Source organism: Coccinella septempunctata, chromosome 7, assembly GCF_907165205.1.
Source record: "Coccinella septempunctata chromosome 7, icCocSept1.1, whole genome shotgun sequence".
Lineage (NCBI taxonomy): Eukaryota > Metazoa > Arthropoda > Insecta > Coleoptera > Coccinellidae > Coccinella > Coccinella septempunctata.
The window spans coordinates 28007218-28023275 of record NC_058195.1 but is presented as its reverse complement, the minus strand read 5'-3'; positions in this window follow the sequence as shown (position 1 = coordinate 28023275).

The following is a 16058-nucleotide window of genomic DNA, read 5'->3' as shown; positions in this document are numbered from 1 at the left end:
TCTTGGATGGCGAGGGTGAAGCCCTCAGTCTCGGGAAACAACCTTCCGGAAGTCAACCAGTAGTTCGGTTCGACGCAGATATGTATGTCGACATAATCATGGTTGACCTCGTTCTGGTGCCTTTCATGCAAAGATTTGCCAATCAGTTTCTTTGCTCTCTGCAGAGTGTTCGACAGTTCATATAAGTGGTCCTGTAGTAGCTTCAACGGAGTAGAACTATCAGCAACACGAACTACTCGATGAAGTTCTGACGTCTCTGACGAAGCAGGCTTGTTCAGGAAATATTTTCGAAGTCCTGCAATTCAATATTATGACTTTAGAGTTGCGGCTTTCACACTCCTCTCCAGAGGAAAATTCACTCATCCCAGTTATCTCAGATATCAAAAGGATTAAGCTCTGTTGGAGCCCTTTCCAGATTTTCGGGATCGTGGTGGTGGTCGGGTCCGGGTCGCTCCTCGCCTCCTTGCTGTAGGTTGGATTCCTGCTCCACCCGCACTTCCTGTCGACGCACACGGTGTTCCTCTGCATTTCCCATGTACTTGCGTACAGTTTTCGCCGTTCCCAGCAGTACCGCCTTCTGCATGACTCTATAGATATTTTCGTCCAAGTGAAGTTTCCTCAAATTCTCCAGAAGTTTCTTCGGTATCACGCCTGTAGATGAAATGACGATATGGATGGTCTTTATATCTTTCAGCTTCCACTGTCTTCTGGTTTGTTCCTCGAGATCTCTGTACTTTGAAATTTTTTCAGTGTGCCTATCTAGAAGATTGTTATTATTTGGAATCGCCACATCGATGAATAGTGCTCTGTCCTCATCCTTATTGAGCAATATGAGGTCTGGTCTATTGTGGGTTATTTTCCGGTCTGTCAGAACCGTGCGATCCCAGTAGAGCTTGTGATGTTCATTTTCCAACACAGCATCCGGATGGTAATTGTAATAAGGAACCTTTTTCGAACTTAGAAGTTGGTATTTTAGTGCCAATTCTTGGTGAAGAATCTTGGCAACGGCATCATGTCTATTTTTGTACTCCGTGCCCGCGAACTTCTGACATCCCCCGGTGATGTGCTGGATAGTTTCATGTGTCGCACAGCCACAACGACAGCTATCGTCCGCCACTGAGGCATCCTTGGCGATATATTTCATGTAATTTCTTGTTGGAATCACCTGATCCTGGATGGCGAGCATGAAGCCCTCTGTCTCAGGAAACAACCTTCCGGAAGTCAACCAGTAGTTCGACGCATATATGTCGACGTAATCATGGTTGACCTCGTTCTGGTGCCTTCCATGCAAAGGTTTGCCAATCAGTTTTTGCATTTTACTTTCTGCAGAGTGTTCGACGGTTTCAAAGTGATCCTGTTGTAGCTTTAACGGTGTAGAACTATCAGCAACACAAATTACTCGATGGGGTTCTGACGAAGCAGCCTTGCTCAGGAAATATTTTCGAAGTCCTTCAATTTCCTGGGATATACGGTTGGTCAAATCAACAATTCCTCTACCCCCAAGAAGCAAACCTCTTTTAAGTGATTTCTTAATTTTAGCAGTACTATCAGCGAACAAATCAAAATCAATCGGGCAACTATTCACCGTTGCCATAGCCCTACATAGGGGTGAATTCATGGCACTGTTGGTTCTCCTTAAAGGAACAAAAAAAAGATCCTTATGCCTTAGGTGTCTATGAGGAGCATAAAAGTTGATACCCTCCAGGCTATCACAGCTCAATTTGTTAGTGACAAGTTTATGTACAAAAAGAATGTCATTTATTTTCCTATTATTCTCAAGGCTGTTGAAATTGAAATGTTTGAGCCTCAATTCATAGTTATTTGGATCTCTGGGCTTTAAATAAAAGTTACATTTGAAACTTAAAAATTTGAGAAACTTGTTTTGAACTGATTCAATTCTATTTATATACGTTATGTAAAATGGGTTCCATACAATTGATGCGAAATTTAACCTACTATTAACAAGCGAAAAGTACAATATCTTCAAGGCCAACTGATTTTTGAAAGGTTTACAATGTCTCATTATAAATCCAAGCATACGGTTAGAAGAAGCTATAAGGGAATCTATGTGGTTATCAAAAGAGAGTTCAGCATCAAAGATTACACCAAGATCTCTGATATTGGTGACTCTAGATAATTTAATGTTGTTCAACGTGTAAGAGTAGTGCTCGCTGACTACGCGAAAAGGTCATAACTGAGCATTTCAGGTGATTAATGTACAGGCCATTAGCTCTACAATAAGCAGCGAAAATCTCCAATTCCTCTTGCAATTCTAAACAATCTCTCAAAGAACTTACAATTCTAAAAATTTTCAAATCATCTACAAACAACAAAAATTTGCACCTTTTGAAGCATTTAATAATGTCATTTATATAAATTAAAAATAACAATGGGCCTAAATGTGAACCCTGAGGTACACCAGATGATACAAAAATGCTGTCGGAGCAATAACCACCAATTTCAACGTATTGCTGCCTATTTGTTAGATAAGATTTGAACCATGACATCATGACTCCCAAAACACCAATTTTATCAAGTTTGTTAAGTAGCAAATCTCGGCAGACCCTGTCAAATGCCTTGGTGAAATCTGTATAAACTACATCGACTTGTGAACCCCTCCCCAAGTACTCGACCAAACAAGTTAAATTGGTTTCCACAGATCTCCCTTCAACAAAACCATGTTGTTCACTTATAATTTGATCTTTTACTACATAATGTAACCGTGGAAAGACAAGCGATTCAAAAATCTTCTCAAAAACCGAGAGTTTGCTTATAGGTCGGTAGTTATTAATAACTGTTTTGTCACCATTTTTGAAGACTGGAACGACGCATGCCACCTTCCATAATGTGGGAAAAACCCCTGTTCTTAATGATTTATTATAAATTAAAGTCAAGGGTGTTCTGAGGGAAAAACTACAGGATTGCACGAAAAAAGGATTCAACATGTCAAGGCCAGCGCCCTTCCTCTTATTCAACATTCTCAGTGCCTTTTCTACTTCAGATTCAGAGAACTGAATATAGGATAGAGCCTTCTGTGAAGTGTGTGTATAGTTCTCAAACGTTGTATTATCAACATTTTTTTGATCTTTTAGCGGTATATAAGTGCTAGCGAAATACTCAGAGAAAAGATTACTAATCTCCTGTCCGGTTTTACCTGTACAATTATTATATGACAGCGTATTAGGTAGAGCTTCATGTTTATTCTTGACTGAGCAGTACGTGAACAACTTGCTTGGATCATTTACAATATCAGATTCCACAGTGGTTATGTATTTGTTGAAATCAGCTGAAATTAGTCTTTTAGATTTGTTACGGAGTATTTTGAAGTTCAAATAATCATTTAAATTTTTATATATTTTCCATTTTTTATGAATTCTATTTTTCTGTCTTATTGTTTTGATCGTTTTTGCAGAATAGTAAATTAGAAATTTCTTGGACTTCTTAATTTTAGGAACATGAATATTAACTAAATCGTACAATATCTCATAGAAAATATCTACATCTTCATTTACATCCTCATTGATTAACAAATCAGACCAATCAATTCCAGCGATTGAAGAATTAATCGAATCATAATCAGCCTTTTTGAAATTGAAAAAAATTCGTTCTTTTACAGTAAAAAGTTCGCAGCGATAAGCATCGAATATAAATTCCAATGCTGGATGATATTTATCCTCAGGCACCAAAGGGCCATCACAACGTTCTAAGTTCTTAATTTTACAAACATTGGATAGGACCAAGTCCAGAGTTTTTGCAATTGAATTCGGAATGCTATTAAACTACAAAAGTTCACAAAGGGAAAAGGTATCGACAATATTAAAGTATTTTGCTTCTAAATTTATAGATTCAAGATAAGAACCATCATCACTTAACTCCCATGTAGTGGAAGACAAATTGAAATCTCCAAGTATCAAAAGCATTCCTCCCTCAAAAGGCGATTTCACCCTTAATAAATTAGAGGCAAAAACATCAATTGCTGAAGTGTCAGATGGTGGTACATATACACAACAAAGAAACATAAGCTGTTTACCCACAGTTATTTTCATCCAAACATCCTCAGCATCACACTGAAAGCTCGGCAAATGAACAGGGTTTAAATAATTTCGCACAGCTATGAACACACCGCCACCTTCCTTTTTACCACTTTTTATTGGACAACGATCTCGACGGAAAATACTGTATTGACTATTGTCAACCAATTCACAATCACTAATTCTTGTGTTCAACCAGGATTCAGTCACAAATATGAGGTCATGGAAACTTGCCATAACATTCAGCCTAAAATCCACCAACTTGCTCCTTAGACCACGTATATTCTGGTAATACACATCCAAAGCCATCTTGAGAAAACAACGATTTATTATCTAGTAATTTGGAACCATTTTATTGAAGACCTATAGACTGTCTAATACAGAATGATCCGATATATGGATGATCCTAGAAGAATCATCTTTTCGCATAAGGATGTTTCCATTTTGTACCCAGACGAATTTGTGATTTTTCTCTCTAGCAAACTCTCTAGCTTTTTTGAACAGAATTTTATTTTTATTAGTTAGATGTTCACTCATATAAAGTCTACAGTTCAATTCCCCAACATCCAAGCCAGCTTTTTTATCGCTGATGTTCATACGTTTTGTCCTGTAAGCTGCAAGGAAATTATCCCTCTTTATCTTTGAGTGGAAGCGAACATGGATATTCTTCGGTTTATTCTTCAGTTTCGTAGGAACTCTGGTTACATAGTCCAAAGATTCTACATTAACAGGCAGATTAATGAAGTTTCCAATTTTTTCAATTATGTTTATAAGATTTTCCCCAGATTTCTCGGGTACATTCTGAATTTCAACATTATTTGAACGGTTGTGTTGCTCGATGCTGCTTATTCTAGAATTCAACTCGGACACTTCCTGTTTCAGCGCTAAATTTTCTCTATCCAACTTGGACATCCTGGCAACTACCTCAGTGAGTTTACCGAGTTTCGACTCGAAAACACTGATCTTATCGGAGCAAAATTCCACAGCCGCCTGTAAATTTCTTATTTCGAGGGTTAGCTGAGATACTGATTCCGAACATCCGTCCTCACCTCGGGAAACCACCGCAGCGGTACCAGCGGTAGCGGAAAATCGCCTATTCAATGACATAGAAGGGGACCCACTTAATCGTACAGTACCATTCCCGTCCGCAATCGGCAATCGGCATTCAGCGCACTTCCAACCTACACCCGCCGTCTTCTTGATCAAGGTTAATTGCGATTTGGAAACATCACAACAGATACCATTTCCGTGATAACAGGGACCGCAAACTCCACCACATGTTAGGCCCGGTGTTTTCTTGTTTATGTTTTCACCACAGGTCTTGCATTCCATTGTTCCAATATTAAATATTATTGGAGATGAAGAATAATTACCCTTGTCTACTAGGGTCGATTGGAACACAAGCAATACGTGTCCGTTACTTGCGCCTGCTCACACACATAATGTTCAGCAGTCGACATTTTTCTAATCCAAACTTCATTTTGATGTCTTCCGAAAATCCTTTCACCATTTTCAGCATCTGTTGCATTTGTTTTTTGGTAGATGCGAAGAGTTTCAAATCGTCCATGTAAAGTAGATGATTCAGTTTCATCATAGTTCTACTGCCGCTCTTGATGGGAAATCCGTAGTCCGTAGAATTCAATCTATGAGACAAGGGATTCAGGGCCATGCAGAACCACAGAGGGATCAGCGAGTCTCCTTGGAAAATTCCGCGTCTTATTGGAATAGGTCCTGTTGTAATGGAGCAATCTGCTGCTTTCATTTGAAGACTAGTACGTCAGGTTGACATGGCGTTTTTCAGGAACTTAACAATATTGGGATTCACCTTGTAAATCTTCAAGATCGTCAAGAGCCATTCGTGGGGTATAGAATCGAATGCTTTTTTGTAGTCCATGTACGCAGCGTAAAGATTCCTCCGCTTGGAGAACGCTTGATTGCAGATAACTGAATCTATTATTAGCTGTTCTTTGCACCCTCGGCTGTCTTTGGTGCATCCTTTCTGTTGCATGGCGATGATGTTATTCCTTTCGCAATGGTTGTGAATTCGATTTGAAATGCACGATGTGATTAACTTCTAGATCGTTGGAAGACATGTGATTGGTCGGTATTTGGATGGGTCTTCTGTATTCCTTTGGTCTTTAGGTAACAGGTACGTTGTGCCATGTGTAAGGAATATTGGCATTCTTTCAGGATTTTCAATGACATCACTTATTGCGGAGGTCAATTTGTCATGCATGATCCAAAGTTTCTTGATCCAGAATTTCTGTAATCCATCAGGCCCAGGTGCTTTCCAGTTGTGTAGTCCTCTGATAGCTGATTTTACTTCTTCAATTGTGATCTTGTCATGCTGCATCGGCTCATATTTATAAAATATGAGCCGAAAAATCTGAAGCTATAAGCTTCAGATTTTTCATCTTCAATCCATCCGGTATCTCCATTGAACTGAGGTTTCGTTGATAATTGTTCGGTCCAGAATTGTTCTATGGCTTCCTTTGGTGGTTACTTTCCATTTTCTACATCAGACGATGTGAGTGACCGGTAGAAAGTTTCTTCCGACTTTTCGAATGAATTATTGTTTTTTTTTTCGGCTATAATTGCTTTTATATCTCCTCAGGCGTTCTGCATACAGACTTAACTTTTGCTTCAGAGTGTCGAGGCAGTGGTGAGCTGTAGCATTCTCCGTCTCTCGTTCTGTGTGTGTTCTGTTTCTATCCATGATTTCTTTGGCAGCTTTCACAACCTTTCTTCCGCGATTCCCGTTCAAGTACTCCGTCAGTCGTCCAATGTCTCTTCTTAGTCTCTCTGTTTTGTGTTGAAGACCTTTCTGCCATGGTGACGCATGTATTTTGTGTAATTTTGGACCATCGTTGTTCGTTCGGCGAATTTTTGCCCCTATGGTTCTAGCCGTCGTTAGCGCTGCACATTAAAAAACTAGATGAAGATATTCCAATAAACTTCCATTCTGTAGGTACACAGGTAAAACGTCCTTATTCAAGATATCGATTATGAGTGACAGTTTCTTGGATGTATCGAGTCAGGGAGGTGCTATTCGATGAAGAGGATCTGTTCCTTCCAGTTCGGCAAAGTATCTCCTCATCTCAGAGTCAACTTGTCGGTGGAGCTCATCCCTATCGTCCTGGTGTTCAGGCTCATTTGCTTTGCAAGATGGACTTTCAGTATCAATGTCTTCTGGGTGTTGTTGCCCAGGCATGTGAATTTCATCAGAGGTGTTGGTGTTATTCTCTATTGCTAGCGGATGCTGAAGTTCTCGTTTAATTGCGTCGATTCGGGCCGTTGGTATTAGTTCATTTCTCAGAATTACGCGGTACTGGTCTGCCACCCGTTGTTCAGTGACATTGAGATTTGGGTAGGCGTTGCAGAATTCCTCATGGAGCCTTTTCCTATAGTTGTTCGTGTTCTGCCCTAGTACCGTGATGGAGTTATATATGCGCACAATAGTTTCATTCATGGACGTTGTCCACTTCATGCGCTTTCTAACTAACCCCGCTTGGGTGAGCACTGGCTGAATATCCTGCGCAGAACCTTCAGCGGTTCGAGTCGGCAATTGAATTGGACTCGCTGGTTGCTCCCAGCGAGCACAAAAACATCTCAGAGATGTTAAAAGTAAGAGATTTCGAGACACTGAACATCCACTGCGATGTTCTGTTTATACATGAATAGAACTTTTATAGAACAGCCAATGTCCGCCGCAGACGGCTATTATATGGATGTCCCTGGGATGTCACAAAAAGAACTACTCAGGAGTTTTTTTGATAGCCTTTTCATGTACACAATAGAACATTTCTAAAGCGCTTTGCGCACACAAAATCGCTGTTTGTAAGACTTTATATGAAATTCTTTTGTGAGGCCTTTTCCTTTCATTTGAATGTTTGAGGATACCACATTCTATTTTAAATGAACTACAAAGTTTTTAAATGAAATACAGAATACTATATAAGAATAAAAATATTTTAATGATACTCCAACAGGTACAAAAGGAAAAGAAATCACATTTCACATAAAAAATTGAACAACAAAAAACAATTGATAAATATTATACTACAGAAAGGGAGAATAAACAAAAAAAATATATCACATTCAATAAAACAAACATAAATACCCAAAAAAAAATATCACATTTATCATAAAAAAACAGAAATAATAGTAAAGAAACTGATTTTATATTAGATGTACCGAAAGGGAAAATGAAAAAAAATTTATGAAAAATTTATTTTCCCTTCATTTTATCGTCCCTCCTCCTCTGCCTAATATGCCTAAACCAATCTTTGGCATAGAGTTCGAATACTTTCCTAGTGATTTGGAATTTTTCATGGATCACATCTACAAAATAAAAACAATTCAAACAATTAATTCACAAAATATATGAAGGTTAAGATGATTTTTTCCAATTAAAATAACAGAGAAAAAAGCTGCATGAAAGGATCTGGAAGATTTGAGTTGTATATAGCTCCTGACCAGGTTGATTTGCGAAACGATTTTATTTATTTAATTATTTGTACTGGTATTTAAAGATGGAACAATTTAAAGGAGTTTTCAAAAACAAGAACTTTTCTGGGACAATTTGAATTATTTTGTGATTCACAATTGATGAATGATTATTATCATCGTCGGAAGAGTAATCTTACAAAATATTCTGGGAAGTATCAACGGCAGACATAGATTATCGAAATATGTTGAAATCCTCGATGATATGGCTTTAAACTTTAAAAAGTTATTTCTTGAATAATTAAAATAACCATATACCATTCGATTATTCCAACCAAAATACAATTATCCCTTATACCTAGTCCCAAATACACAAATAATATTAACCACGCAGCGTGGATTCTTTTGAAGTTATATGTATGTTTCTGGACATTATACTATACATTTAATTCATGTGATACTTACTTATTAATTGTATTTGGTTACTATGAAGAGATCGATCCTAAATTCTTAATCAAAACCAACACAGAAGTAGTTAATATTATACAAATCACCAATCAACTTTCAACTACGAACAGTCCACAGTCCAAACTACGAAGAAAGTGGAAATGGCGGCAAAATGAAATAGGTGAATTGTATATAATAATAATAATAATAACATATATTTATTTCAACAATTATCACAGATACATAATGAAATACAGTGATGAAATTGAAACAAGTCAAAACAGATATATTACTCCTTAATTGACCGACAATAATTAGAATATTCCTCTACATTATAGGGTTCCATATTGAGTATGAACTTGCGTAACTTTATCTTAAATAAACGCATATTGTTGGTTTGTTGAAGTGATCTCGGAAGAGCATTAAAAAATCGCATACAACTATATTGGCAGCTTTGCTGCGTGAGAGTAAGCGAACATTTGGGGAGGAGGTAAGGCACCATCCTTCTAGTATCGTTCGAATTAGAAAATTATGAAAAGAGATCTGGATGCGTGCGAATAAAACACAAAGACCTGAATACAAACAACCCTGGCAGCGTCAGAATGTTGTTCCTTCTGAAAAATCCTCTACAAGATTCTCTGTAGGGTAGTCGTAAAATGGATCTCAAAGTCATTTTCTCGATGATGAAAATGCGTCGCGCATGTGGGCTGTTACCCCAAAAGATAATACCATATGAGATCAATGTTTCGAAATTTGCAAAGTAAAGAACCTTCAACACGTCGATTGTTACCTGACGCTTCAAAACATTTACTGCGTATAGCACAGAGCGCAGTCTCTTACTCAAATTCTCCACCCGAATATCCCATTAGTCGAATTACTCGTGGAAAGGTCAGTGTTACAGACATTGATTGACTCTGGGAAGAAGATGCGTGATCAGTGTGGAAAAAGACTAGGTTGGTCTTGCTCACGTTCAATTGGAGGTGGTTGTAGTTACACCATGATGAAATGGATTCAAACGCATTATTAGCTTTTTGGATGACTGTAGCTATATCGGGATCAGAGGCAATGACATTAGTATCATCTGCAAAGAGGATAATCCTGAAAAAAAGACAGATCAGACGTGGGAGGTCGTTAATATAAATTAGAAAAAGCAGAGGCCCCAAAATACTGCCCTGAGGAATGCCTATAGAAATTGGAAGATCGTCAGAGCAGAAAACATCACCATCTTTCACCATTTCAACTCTCTGTTTGCGATCACTCAAATAGCTCTGGATGAGTTTGAGCTGATTATCACGAATGCCGCATGCCTCCAACTTCGACAGAAGTCTTTTATGGTTGATGCTGTTGAAGGCCTTCTATAGATCAAGAAACATTCCTAGGGGAATAATGCCGTTTTCAAAAGCAATAAGGATTTCATTGATCGCATCAAATATGGTCTACTGTCTCAGTAGATTTGTGTGGAACGAACCCATGTTGAAATTTACTAAAGATTTCAAACCTAGAAAAGAAGGAGATAAGGCAAATAGATAAAACCTTCTCAAAAATTTTAGAGAAAGATGTCAACAAGCTAATTGGACGGTAATTTTCCAATAGTTCATGGGACCCTTTTTTATGAATTGGTTTCACTATTACTATCTTCGAAGAATCAGGAAATATGCCCGAAGTGAACGAATTATTTATTATGAAACTTAGGGGTTCAGCAATTTCATGAATACACTTTTTCAGGATCTTCATAGGAATTTCATCATAACCGTGAGATAACGAGTTATTCAGTTTTGAGACAATATTCAATAATTCTGATGTAGTAAGTTCAAACATGTAGAATGATCTTGGGCATCTAGTCAAGTTGTGAGAAGTACCATCATTGATTGGCGTGAAGGGTATGCTTCCAGCGTTAACAAAATAGTTGTTAGAATTGTTGGTTAAAGTTATAGGATCACCAGAAGAAAACCTCGATACCTTAGTGCCTTCGCTCCCCTTGAGTTCTCTTATCAACGACCAAGTAGTCTTAGATTTATTTGTAGAGGTAGAAATTAAGTTACCATAATACTCTTGTTTGAGTACAGTTATCAGTCTGTCATATTCTTTTTTTTTCTTATCTTTAGAGTAACAAGTATTGTGAATTCTTTCGAGATATTGTATACAAGATGTCCAACTCATTTTTGACCTTAAAAAGTCGCGAATCACTCCATAGGTTACCAACCGTTTTCCGATATCTATTTACAACTTTCGGGAAAGAATTCTTGAACAGTATTTCGAATTTTTGAAAAAAATAATTCCACATGTCATTAATTTTATCCCTTTGAAATGAGTACAGTGTGGACCAATCCACTTTAGAAAGTACAGCATTGAACTTCATAATATTACAATGGCTGAAATTACGGTGTTTCATGACCTTTTTTGGACAGTTAGAATCATGTACATTAAAACTAAATGAAATAGCCCGGTGATCAGAGAGATGCGGTTGAAAAACTTCCCCCCTGCCATCTACAATATTAGTGAAAACATTATCCAAACAGGATGAAGAATAATGAGTTACTCGAGTAGGTTGATGAAATATGACCTCAGCTCCAAATGCTCCTAAAATATTTAACAAATTTTCACAGACATCAATTTGCGGCTTCAGAGGATTAATATAAAAATCACCAATTATTATATATTTGTTTTTTTTTTCTCTAGTGAGAATATCGAGCAGCGTAGTCAATCTCTCAAAGAAAATGTCCATATCACTGAGGGTGGGATGATTGGACCTATATACACAAATGATATTCAATTTGATATTGTTATCAATAGGATATTGGATTGCACAGCATTCAAATGCATATTGGACACTTAAGTTGTTAATGTTCTAATAATACAATTTTCAATATTTTTCCTAACATAGAGCACGCAACCCCCATGCCCCTTAATTGGACGGAAGAAACTTGTAATCTGATGAAAATCAAAAATGGAGTAAAAAGATAGTTGTTCAGAACTTTGCCAGTGTTCTGTGGAAGCCAGGAAGTCAAAATCCCTAGTTGCAGCCAGTTGTTGTAGACCGTTGAATGAAGTTGAGATACTTTGCAGGTTTATATGAAGTATACTAACTATTTTACTGCTGTCCTTACGTTCAAATTTTCCTCCTTTGGGCCATCATCCACCTGGGGAGGTTCTTTCCTGAATAAAAAATATCGTGTAACAAGAGCGCCATCCGGCCATATATCCCTGCACCACGCTTTCTCGAAATTTTCCTGATGAATAGAAACCTTGATTGATGAGTATATGTGTGGGTGTTTAGATTGCAACAATTCACACTGCTCCTCTGGAAAAGTTGTCACCAATAATCTCTGCAGATCTTCTAGTTTAGTACTGGGCTGAAGTCTTGACACATGAAGATGTGTGTATTTAGGGACAGTTTTGACCTCCGAGGTCGTTCCACCAATGCCCCTAACGAATTTTCTATTTTTTGGTTTGTTTCGTTTTTTTACAATTTGCCATTCGGAGTTAGAATTGTTCACTGTTCGAAAATTGAAGTCAGAATTTCCACCCGAAGTATGCGGAATAACATCCATTGATTTCAACTTTTGGGCAGGCATAGCTGATTTTTCTTCCATGGAAGTCTTGTTGTTTATTAACACTAAATCATGGTTAGGAATGATATTCTGTTCAGATTGATTGTTGACAGGTGCATTCCGTGCATATTTCTTCGGAACTTCCGGAGGCAGTTCAACTACACCGTGATTAGACCGGGCGGTCGAAGATGAATCAGAACTATTTCCATTCCGATTAGATGTTACGCTTTTTACTTTGTTTTGCTGATTGTCAAATAAGGAATTATTTCTTGAGGATTCGATAATTGATTTTTGAAGACTCACAGTGTAGTCGAGATCCCTTATAGATTTCAGTAGAAGGGCTTTTTCTCGATTTAAACATTCTATCTCCTTTTTAAGTAGAACATCACTGGCATTTTTTCCAGTTTTTTTAACTGTCATATCGCACCATTGCGTAGGTAGTTTCTCGATACAAGAATTGCAAAACCACTTCAAATTGGGACTTTCAAGAAGAATCTTAATCCACGTATCTTTGAGTGATGTACAACTCGTATGGAATTTTAATTCGCAAATATTACACTTTGTAATAACGCACCCCGTATCTGGATCAATGGAAGAGCGGCTTTCCACTGATCATGGGGTGATTATTTTTAGATGTAAAATACACAATAATTGAAGGCCCTCGAAAGGGAAAGAAATAATGAGGATTCGGCCCGTCGCACGAGGGACAGGTCTTGAAGTTGAATATTATTATTTCTGGGGAGAAGTTTAAATGAAACTCATGAAAAACTTTAACAAATAAATCTATTGGAAAATAAAATTAGAACTTCTCTTACAAATACGTACTCGGTCCAAAACGACCAACAAAAATCTTCAATTTCTTAAACACATGCAAATAAGCGCAAAACAATAAAACATAGTTTCATAACCAAAATCTTGGATTAAAATTCAACTTCCCAACTTAGCGCGCAATAATAAATCAATACGTTATCAAAAGGAAACAAAGGACTGGACTTTTCTTTACACTGAACTTTTCCAAATATCTATGAGCCGACCGAGTCTCCGATTCTATTCCGTGATCTACCTAGACTTTTCTCTTACTTCGTGAAAACCTGATTATTCTAAGTCCCTATACTTTTTCCTTACTGACTGACTTTACAAAAGATTTATAACTTCTCTACTTATCCGTACCGACTCGAAGGGGTATATTTTCGATATTTTTCAGATCACGTCCCCGGACCGACTTGAAGGGGTATTATTTTTGATCACGCTCCCCGGACCGACTGACTAACTTTTTCCGATGTACTTTTTCCCCGGTCTTTCTCTCCCACGCTATGGGTGGTACCAAAACGTCCCAAAATCGAAATCATTGGACGATCATTCTTGCTGAGTTGAAAAATCAGCGTTCCCAAGCTGGGTGGTTACAAGAAAATTTCGGCTACTTCGAATTCTGAGAACTGTTTTCCTTTCAGGGTCTCCAGACTAATAAATCTTTCTTAATCTACATGACTGACCGTTTTCACCCGTTCTGAAGTCCTTATCACCGGATATTGGAATCAATTACATAGGCCGGCGATCGCCGGTTGCTCTCCGAAAACGTACATTGTATCAATATCTGCAGAATTTCTGACTGAGCGACACTAACTCTTTCAATTCTTATCGAGCTGGTTATTATTTAAATTCCCGCGACTTAATACCGTCTGATCTCAAGCGCCTCAAAGTATCGTATGCCCAACTAAAAATCGCCTCTGCAGCACGGCTGCAACAATGTATGAATGTTCCAGCGATACCTCGTTTCAATCATCCCAAATTAATTCGAGTTTCTTATTCCGATTTATTACAACTTAAAAGTTTTCTTATTAACAATGAAGTTGTCGGAGCAGTACCGGCACGCGTCCATTCTGCTCGACAGCGGTTGTATGTATATATTGTTTATTTGGAATAAACCTCCCAAGGCACACTATGCAACGTCAAGAGAAGATATCCACATGTTTACATTATTTTAAACTCGACAGTACCTCTCAGTAGGTAGACGAAGAAATGCCACAGATGGCACAGATCAGAACAAATAAAGATTTCCAATAGCCTTTGGAGACCTCTTTGGGAAGTGCATATTTCGTTTCAAAGAAACATCCTCATGCCAACATTTTCGAAACATCCCAAAACGTCCCGGGGATGTTTTTGCTCGTTGGGCTGTTGTTGCTTTGGAGCTGTAGCTTCTTTTGCAGCAGAAGCCCGCTTCCTCAACATCCTGCCACCGACGTCCCGCATGCTGTCATGTCCAGCGCCGGCTCCAGACATGCCCTGACGATCCCCAGGCAGCGACTTGTTTCCGAGGCTTCTCGTTATCACCATTTCCATGGGTTTGTGCTCCCCTTTCTCGGTTTGGGTGAGGGATAGAGAAACGGGAGCAGAAAGAGCACCCCATAAAGGATGTGAAAGAGAGAGGATGAAGGAATGGGACTGCGGACAGCAGGCGTAGCTGTCTGCACCGTCTACGTCGTTACGATGGCTTCCCGGCAGGCCATCTACTAGGTAGCTGCCAGGCAGGCCAGACTATTATTATTATTATTATTATTATTATTCAAAAGTAAGTTGGTTACTGTGTCCTCCACGGTTGAACCAAAAAAGGGGTTTCCTTATTGGGAATAGGGACAAACGCCGAAAAACTCTTGAAATATATTTGGCTACGTTTCGTAGACTTCATCAGGCCTAAAACCTAAAACAATATTTAAAAAGTAGAATTGATCAACATAAATATGATATTAGAGATGCAGAAAACCGTGAGAAGACTGCTTTGTGTGCCCACTATTTTGAAGATGAACACAAATTTGATTTCTCAAATGTTGAAATCTGAGATAACGAGAAACATTTCTAAAAGGGAAAGATCTTAGAGATGATACATATAAACATTTGGTAATAGTCCATCGGTGGAGTTTTTAATAATGGTTACAAACAAACAAATGGTCTACTCCACTATATATTTAAATTATGCACTATGCATTTCGGCAAGGTAACTTGCCATCATCAGGTGCTCTAAAATCAAACAATTTGTCAAACAAATGAAAAGATCTTAAATTGAACAAATTATAACCTACCGATGCAGTTGTTAAGACGTCAACGATGTAATATGAGCAAAATGGAATAAAAATAAACAAAATCATCAAGAAAACACACTAATAACGACATCTATGTTTAACAATTAAAATCAAATTGAACATATCCACAATCACATGTTCAACAAAAGGGGGAACATGCGAAAACACACGCATTAAAGAAAGAAAACCTAGATGTCGTCCCGTTCTTCGATATTGTCTAAAATTACAAAAATGAACAGTCCACGAACAAACAAAAACAATAAAATAATAAAACTCAGCAAAAATCAGTCACCTCGTATAGAATTGAAAAAAGTTGAACAGTCAATATTAATCTGCTCATTGACGCAGTTATATTCTTGAGACCTCAACGCTCTGTTGATTTCCAAGATCTCCAGAAGATCCAATTGAAGACCCTTCTCACAAACATGCAAAACTTTGACACCAGTTCTTGGATCGAAAGTGTGGCCTGACTCTAAGATGTGGTTGGCGAACTGTGATGGGGTGTT